Below are 7,457 nucleotides of genomic sequence, written 5' to 3' on the forward strand. Positions count from 1 at the left end.
AAAAAACGCAATGCGGGCAAACATTTCACCTGGATAAAAAACGCAATGCGGGCAAACATTTCACCTGGAAAAAAAAACGCAATGCGGGCAAACATTTCACCTGGAAAAGAAAGCATTTACTCACCTGGCAGAAGTCTCCGGCCTCTGGTGCGCTGCTCCCGGGACCACCTTCCTCCTTCTCTTGTCTCCCGCGCTGACAGGGCTACGACAAGATGGCGCCCGAAGCCCTGTGCTGGAGACACAAATAGTCTCCAGTACAGGGCTTCGGCAGCCATCTTGCGTAGCCCTGCTCGCCTGCCGGTGTCGGAACAGACACCGGAAGACTAAGGAGGCTGGAGCGGGGCTGCGGGCAATGAACTGGCATGGCGTCTATAGACGCCGCTACCAGTTCATGAGCATAGAGTGGCCAGAGTCCCGAGGCCGGGATGTCCCGCTGCTGAAAGCGGGACGTTTCCCGGGACCTCATGCTGCCTGGGACAGCGGACCCCGAATCCGTGACGCGATCCGGGACGTCTGGTCACTCTACTTTCATGGATGCGTAATTGCCTCAAAAATGGCCCAAACACCGCTTATCTGAGCGGATCGGAAACGAACCGCTCAGATGTGAATTCCCACGTTTGAAAAAAGGGCAAAAACGCCCTAAAGGCTCATACACACATCAGACTATAGTCTTTGGAAAATGAAAGATCACAGACCAATCTTACCACCCGTCATGTAGTATGAGAGCCATACTCTACACAGTCTTTTCTATGGAGCTGAACTCCACATCAGAAAAAAATCTTTGCAAGATGCTGCACACACAGATGCTGTACAGACACAAAAGATCAGTATCTGCAAAAGATCTGTTCCTGCCAAAAAATCCATTCCTGCAAATTGCAATGATAGTCTATGAGATCTGCAGATCATCATACACACATGATTTAACTGACATTCATCTGCAGATCAGACAATGGTCTGCAGATCTGAAAATCCATCCTGGTGAATCTGATCTGCAGATGAATGTCAGTTAAATCATGTGTGTATGATGATCTGCAGATCTCATAGACTATCATTGCAATTTGCAGGAATGGATTTTTGGGACCCCACATCATTTTTAAAAAAAAAATTCCCACACTCTAAACATAACATTTTTTGGGGGGAAATTAAGAAAAAATGCCAGGGATCTTCATGCAGCCATATTGCAGCTGTATAGCGATCCCTGGCCAAAGGTCTGCGGCTGTGGAGGGGTTTCCAGGAGGTCCATACGTACTGCGTATGGACCCCCTGGAAATCCTGTCAGGAAATTTATTGCTCTTTCTTTTGATACATGTAAAATTACAGTACTGTTAGGTTTGCTACTAAAAGTGATTTACCGCATTTAAAATTATACTTTTTTTCCTTCGAAACTTTAACATCGATTTTTTCAAAAACGATAAGGTCTTTTTGAAAAATTGTTTTTTCCTCTTATTCCCAATGATCTCCTTAACATATCCTGCAAATTTAGGGTTTATAGCATTTAAGGTGGATTTGCTATTAACCATTAAAGTCGGCAGGCTTTTAAATGTGTACTTTTTTTTCTTTGAAATTTTAAAATCGATTTTCTCAAAAACTATAAGGCCGATTTCTGGGGACATATATACACCTGGCTACCTATAGGACATATATACACCTGGCCACCTTTTCTGGGGACATATATACACCTGGCCACCTTTTCTGGGGACATCTATACACCTGGCTACCTATTCTGGGGACAACTATACTCATAGCTACTTATACTGGGGACACCTATACACCTGGCTACCTATGCTGGGGGTACCTATTTTGGAGGAAGTGCTGTCAGATTATCTGCATTTTTGGGGAACTGCTGTTAACAGATTAAGTGTAATTTGGGGAACCGCTGCCAGATTATGTGTATGTTAGGGAAACGGCTGCTGCCAGATTACGTGTATTTTGGGGAACAGCTTCTAGATTATGTGTATGTTGAGGGAACGGCTGCTGCCAGATTACGTGTATTTTGGGGAACAGCTGCCAGGTTATGTGTATGTTAGGGGAACGGCTGCTGCCAGATTACGTGTATTTTGGGGAACAGCTTCTAGATTATGTGTATGTTGAGGGAACGGCTGCTGCCAGATTACGTGTATTTTGGGGAACAGCTGCCAGATTATGTGCATGTTAGGGGAACGGCTGCTGCCAGATTACGTGTATTTTGGGGAACAGCTTCTAGATTATGTGTATGTTGAGGGAACGGCTGCTGCCAGATTACGTGTATTTTGGGGAACAGCTGCCAGATTATGTGCATGTTAGGGGAACGGCTGCTGCCAGATTACGTGTATTTTGGGGAACAGCTGCCAGATTGTGTATGTTTGGGGGACCACTGCTGCCAGATTATATGTATTTTGGGTGTTACGTGTATTTTGGGTGATCCACTGCCAGGTTTCGCGTATTTTGGGGAACTGCTTCCGGATTATGTGTATGTTGGGGGAACTGCTGCTGCCAGATTGTCTATTTTGGGGGAACCACTGCCATATTATCTGTATTTTGGAGGAATTTCTGACAGATTATGTGTCTTTTTGGTGAAATGCTATCAGATTACATCTATTTTTGGGGGATTCACTACGCAGAGCTCAAACTTCCCCGGGAGACCTTTTACATCACTGCTAAGGTCATGTATATTTGGCCCCACCCACAACCACGCCCACATTATGCTTGACCACGCCCATTTTTGTTGCGCCAATCTACGTCCGGCGCAGGGGTTTTTAGGGCAAGTCCACTCACCTCTTTTCCCAGGACTAGACCCCTGGCCACATTACATCTTAACCCATCTCTGGGTAACCAGAGGTGCCCCTAGTATAAGCAGCCATATGTGACAGATAGCCAGAGTTGCCCTCAGTATAGGTAACCAGAGGTGCCAGAGTATAAGCAGCCATATGTGACCCAACTATAGATGGCCAGAGTTGCCCTCAGTATAAGTAGCAAGAGGTGCCCCCAGTATAAGCAGCCATATGTGATCCAAGTATAGGTAGCCAGAGGTGCCCCAGTATAAGCAGCCATATGTGACCCCAGTATAGGTAGCCAGAGGTGCCCCAGTATAAGCAGCCATATGTGACCCCAGTATAGGTAGCCAGAGGTGCCCCAGTATAAGCAGCCATATGTGACCCCAGTATAGGTAGCCAGAGGTGCCCCAGTATAAGCAGCCATATGTGACCCCAGTATAGGTAGCTAGAGGTGCCCTTAGTATAGGTAACCAGAGGTGCCAGAGTATAAGCAGCCATATGTGACCCAAGTATAGATGGCCAGAGTTGCCCTCAGTATAAGTAGCAAGAGGTGCCCCCAGTATAAGCAGCCATATGTGACCCCAGTATAAGTAGCAAGAGGTGCCCCCAGTATAAGCAGCCATATGTGATCCAAGTATAGGTAGCCAGAGGTGCCCCAGCATAAGCAGCCATATGTGATCCAAGTATAGGTAGCCAGAGGTGCCCCAGTATAAGTAGCAAGAGGTGCCCCCAGTATAGGCAGCCACTAGCCAGAGGTGCCCCAGTATAAGCAGCCATATGTGACCCCAGTATAGATGGCCAGAGTTGCCCTCAGTATAAGTAGCAAGAGGTGCCCCCAGTATAAGCAGCCATATGTGATTCAAGTATAGGTAGCCAGAGGTGCCCCAGTATAAGTAGCAAGAGGTGCCCCCAGTATAGGCAGCCACTAGCCAGAGGTGCCCCAGTATAAGCAGCCATATGTGACCCCAGTATAGGTAGCCAGAGGTGCCCTCAGTATAGGTAGCAGGAGATGCCCCCAGTATAGGCAGCCACTAGCCAGAGGTGCCCCAGTAAAAGCAGCCATATGTGACCCCAGTATAGGTAGCCAGAGGTGCCCCAGTATAAGCAGCCATATGTGACCCCAGTATAGGTAGCAGGAGATGCCCCTAGTATAAGCAGCTATATGTGATCCAAGTATAGGTAGCAAGAGGTGCCCCCAGTATAGGTAGCCATATGTGATCCAAGTATAGGTAGCCAAAGGTGCCCCAGTATAAGTAGCCAGAGGTGCCCCAGTATAAGTAGCAAGAGGTGCCCCCAGTATAGGCAGCCACTAGCCAGAGGTGCCCCAGTATAAGCAGCCATATGTGATCCAAGTATAGGTAGCCAGAGGTGCCCCAGTATAAGTAGCCAGAGGTGCCCGAGTATAAGCAGCCATATGTGACCCCGGTATAGGTAGCCAGAGGTGCCCAAGTATAGGTAACAAGAGGTCCCCCCAGTATAGATAGCCAGAGGTGCCCCCAGTATAGATAGCCAGAGGTGCCCCCAGTATAGGTAATCAGAGCTGCCCCCAGTATAGGTAGCCAAAGGTTCCCCCAGTATTAGGTAGCCAGAGGTGCCCCCCCCAGTATAGATATAGGTAGCCAGACCTACCTCGTCTGCCCCTAAAAACACAGTTTTTAGGGGCAGTGCCCCACAGTATCTAGTCACTGTGACAATTCTGTTGTCTAACAGCTCTGCATATTGCACCAGCCTGTGTCATGTTTGTTTCTTGCTTTGTACAGGTGATGGCGCTATACACTTTATTAATAATAATATATCTCCCCGCGGTGCGTGATTGAGATGTCATGCAGAATGTTACACACATCTCTTGTTCAGCCAGCGATTATTGTAGAAACCATTACGGCGTTCATCGTCCCCTGGAGACCCGCCACAATAGGCCATCAATCCCACTTATTGCTCGTGTCCCTCTCGTTCCGCCAGACACTTCATAAGTGATATTACAACCGTATAAATCAGCCTGACGGCGCTGCTCGCTAATTGCCCGATGGATGGCCGCGCGTGACGGCGACTCTGACTAAATTAAAGCGACAGCATCAAATATCACTTTATAGCTCAGATGCAACTTCATCCGACTTATAAGAATTTCAGGTGATTTAAAGTGTACCTGAGACGAAGAGGGGGGGAACATTTATACGCACCTGGGGCTTCCTCCAGCGCCCGCCAGGCTTATCGCTGTCTCGCCGTCCTCAGCCTGCCCTGCCTCCTGGATCTTTTGAAATTGGCACCCAAAAATCCTCCATTCGGCCCAGGTGCAGTTCGGCCACATGCTGCCCCCCCCCCCCCATCCCGTCGCTCTCCCGTGGCCGGGAGCCCGACAGGGGGAAGGGGGGAGAATGCGCAGTATGCCAGGACCAGAAGACTTTCCATGGCCAATGTCAGAAGAACCAGGTGGCGTAGGAGGACTGGACGGTGAGAGAGCGATCAGCCTGGAGGGGGCTGGAGGAAGGAGGAAGCCCCAGGTACGGTTTATATAAATCACCTCATCTTTAATCTGCAACCATGCTCTAGTGGACTTGGAGGTATGCTTGGGATCATTGTCCTGGTGAAAGGTCCAATGTCTCCCAAGCCTCAGGTTTGTGACAGACTGCATCACATTTTCATCCAATATCTCTTGGTACTGAAGAGAATTCATGGTACCTTGCACACGCTGAAGCTTCCCTGTACCTGCAGAAGCAAAACAGCCCCATAGCATGATTGACCCCCCGCCATGCTTCACAGTAGGCAAGGTGTTCATTTCTTCATAGGCCTTGTTCTTTCTCCTCCAAACATAGCGTTGATCCATGAGCCCAAACAGTTCTAATTTTGTTTCATCAGTCCACAGAACACTATCCCAAAACTTTTGTGGTTTGTCCACATGACTTTTGGCATACTGCAGTCGACGCTTCTTATTCTTTGGAGTCAGCAGTGGGGTGCGCCTGGGAGTTCTGGCATGGAGGCCTTCATTACGCAGTGTGCGCCTTATTGTCTGAGCTGAAACTTCAGTACCCGCATCTGACAGATCTTTTTTTTAGTTCCTCAGCAGTCACACGGGGACTTTTCTCCACTTTGCGCTTCAGGTAGCGCACAGCAGTCGAAGTCAGCATCTTCTTTCTGCCATGACCAGGTAGCATTTCAACCAACAGTGCCCTTTGCTTTGAATTTGCGAATGATGCTTCCTGTGGTGTCTCTTTGTATGTTTAACATCTTTGCAATCTTCTTATAGCCATTGCCCTTCCTGTGAAGAGAAATCCCCTCTTCTCTTGTCTTCCTGGACCATTCTCTTGACTTCACCATGTTTGTAAACACACCAGTAAATGTCTAGAAGGAGCTGAGTATCACAGTCATTTTAAATCTGCCTAATTGGTGCTTATTATGCTTGATTGCTGCTCGTTAACATTCACAGGTGTTTTCAATACCTGATCGAAAACACTTGAATGAACCTCTGTTCTTAACCTCCTTAGCGGTAACCCCGTGCTGGACACGGGTTAAGCCGCCACAGAGGATTTCTCAGGCCCTGCTGGGCCGATTTGCATAATTTTTTTTCAAACACGCAGCTAGCACTTTGCTAGCTGCGTGTTTGGTTCGATCGCCGCCGATCTGCCGCTACCCGCCGCGATACAGGGCCCCCCGCATACCTCTTGCGCAGCCTGGCCACTCGCCACCAGGCTGCGCTATGGGGTGGATCGGGACTCCCTGTGACGTCACGACGTCGATCACGTCGATGACATCACTCCGTTCGTCGCCATGGCAACAGGGGAAGCCCTCAAGGAAATTCCGTTCAGAACAGGATTTCCTTATGGGCAAGCGCGCCAGCGGCGATCAGAAGGTAGGGAGGGACGTCGCAGGGAGGGGGGAAGCATGTAGCTAGCGCTAGGCTAGCTACATGCTAAAAAAAATAGGGAGGTTACAGAGAAACTCCGACCAAGATAGGAACTTTATCCCAATACCCTGATACCCTCTTTTACATGAGAAATCTATTCCTTTTCACAAACAGACCATCAGGGGGCGCTGTATGGCTGATATTGTGGTGAAACCCCGCCCACAAAGAAATTCTGAGTACGTACTCTTGGCAGTTTCCTGTCTGTGAACCCTGTTGCATTGTGGGAAATAGCTGTTTCCAACTGCCAAAACAACAACCAGCAGCTACATCACCTGCCAGCAGTAAAAATGTCACCATGTGATACATGTCAGAATGTAAATCAGGGAGAGGAAAGATTTTACAATGGGCAAACACTGACTAAATCATTAATACATAATTATTGTAAAAATGAAGCACTTTTTTATTACATTATTTTCACTGGAGTTCCTCTTTAAAAGTGGTAGTCTTTAATGGGTTGAATAATTGTGTCAATGAAGAAATTGCAAAAAAAAAACCATTTAATACTGTATTACAAAAACAAGTGATGTCATTTTAGTTGCATTTGGTTCTTTAAAAAGTCCTTGTAAGATTTCATTCTGAACACAATTACAAATGTACACTAAATTCCCTAAAACCCTTTACAGCATTGGGGGTGGAATAATTTTGAACACAACTGTAAAACACAACTGTGTCAACTCCGTAATTTTTGGCAGGACTTTTGGCATGAACCCCCCTCCGGAAAGCCCCCCCCAGGTGCTAGACCCCTTGAAACAACTTTTCCATCACTTTTGTGGCCAGAAACAGTCTTCGTAGGTTTTAAAAAATTC

The sequence above is a fragment of the Hyperolius riggenbachi genome, chromosome 11, assembly GCF_040937935.1.
Source record: "Hyperolius riggenbachi isolate aHypRig1 chromosome 11, aHypRig1.pri, whole genome shotgun sequence".
Classification (NCBI taxonomy): domain Eukaryota; kingdom Metazoa; phylum Chordata; class Amphibia; order Anura; family Hyperoliidae; genus Hyperolius; species Hyperolius riggenbachi.